Genomic DNA, 1,811 nt, shown 5'->3' with positions numbered 1-1,811 from the left:
CCACTTCCCACTCTCACGCTTACTCGTTAACTTCACCTGTTAATCACTCTGCTCATCTGCGGAGGGCACCTCGCCGTTCTCCTTAGGGGAAGCCCTCTCCATCCTTCCTCACCATGTCAGTTAATCCACCAGCCCACCTGAAGATTCCCAGTGCCCAGCACAAAGCCCGTGTTCCATAAAAGCGGATCAACGTTGACATGAATGGCTTCTAGAAGCCAGGTTACTATGCTAGGTGCTTTATGTAGATAGCTTTATTGAGTTCCCTTAAACTTCCTAAGAATTGGGTATTGTTATCTTTTTGATGGCTTTAAGGTCTCTTACATTTTTGTTCTTTGTAATTTGTATTCTCTGTCTTGTTGTTATTCAATCTTGTTAGGGTTTTACCAATTTTAATACATTTACCAAAAACTACATTTGGCATCACTGATAGTTTTCTATTCTCCATGTACGTATGTATTTTTTATTGATTCTGTTCTTATAGTACTTCATTCCTCTGATTTTTTTTACATTCAATATTATTTGATATTAGTTTCAGGTGTACAGCATCGTAGTTAGACCACAGGTGGCAAACACAAGGCCCCAGGGCCAAAGCCGCTTTTGACCGCTTTTGATAAAACAAAGCCAGTCCTCCACTTTGTTTTATCCAGCCTGGCACCTTGTTTTTTCCCTGTGGCCAGTGCTGAGCTCCTTGCCCCTCGTTAAGGAGTAGTTACATTTATACAGTCCTAAAATTACTTTCGGCCCTTTGAAGGCAACTGCAAAGCTGATGTGGCCCCCAGAGAAAATGAGCTTGACACCCCTGGTCTAGAGTATTAGAGGAGATTTTAAAAGTGTAACCTATATGCCATGTCATGTGGGTGCAGTAATTCTCTATGGGCATCAGATAAGTGGGTCTCTCTCAGTAGTGACTCTTTAGGTTAGTTGTATCCTTCATAGCCAGAGAAATATGCCTCATTTTATTTCTGTTTATTCATTCTTTTTTAAAGTATATTTTATTGATGATGCCATTACAGTTGTCCCATTTTCCCCCTTATCCCCCTCTACCTCACACCCCCCCAATAGCATTCTGCTTCCTTAGATCATGTCCATGGGTCGTACGTGTAAATTCCTTGGCTTCTCCACTTCCTATATTATTCCTAACCTCCCTCTGTCTATTTTGTGCCTACCAATTATGTTTATATGTCCCTGTACCTTTCCCCTCATTCTCCCCCTCCCTGTCCCTGTTGCTAACCTTCCATGTGATTTCCATTTCTGTGGTTCTGTTCCTGTTCTAGTTGTTTGCTTAGTTTGTTTTCGTTTTTTTTTTTTAATTCAGTGGTTGATAGTTATGAGTTTGTTGTCATTTTACTGTTAAAAACATGGAATGCTTCACGAATTTGGGTATCATCCTTGCTCAAGGGCCATGCTAATCTTCTCTATATCATTCCAATTTTCAGTGTATGTGTGGCTGAATGAAGCAGACACTGTTCAATCATTCCTGATTCAGAAAGTACCTCTTCTCTTCTTTTGGTGGAACATGGGAGAAAATACTGCACCATGCCACTCAGCTGAGGTCAGATTTTGTCTAGCTGGGGGAACTGGGTCCGCCCATCACCACCTTCCAACAGCAGCCAAACAAACAAAACCTTGTAAATGTGTAGAGCAGAAAAGCAAACTTGCTCCTTCCCCACCCCTAATTTTACTCCTCTTTCTAGAGGTAACTACTGTTATATTCTGTGTATATATTCTGTGTATACATACACATCTATACCCTGCATTTATACATATTCCCCTATACACAGAATAGTTTACTTCAATAGTATTTTCCCTTT

The 1,811-nt window shown here is 40.7% G+C and overlaps 1 non-coding gene across 1 annotated transcript; it reads right to left on the bottom strand.

Annotated features, from left to right (window-relative positions):
- Nucleotides 1-1,352: 1,352 nt before the first annotated feature.
- Nucleotides 1,353-1,464, bottom strand: LOC119052083 (U6 spliceosomal RNA). Its single transcript, XR_005083060.2, has one exon. It is a non-coding gene; the product is annotated as a U6 spliceosomal RNA (small nuclear RNA).
- Nucleotides 1,465-1,811: the final 347 nt, after the last annotated feature.

This window comes from Artibeus jamaicensis, unplaced genomic scaffold (genome assembly GCF_021234435.1).
Source record: "Artibeus jamaicensis isolate MK-2021 breed Jamaican fruit bat unplaced genomic scaffold, CSHL_Jam_final scaffold_369, whole genome shotgun sequence".
Lineage (NCBI taxonomy): Eukaryota > Metazoa > Chordata > Mammalia > Chiroptera > Phyllostomidae > Artibeus > Artibeus jamaicensis.
The sequence above is the reverse complement of the archived record's forward strand: the minus strand, read 5'-3'. Positions and strand labels throughout refer to the sequence as shown.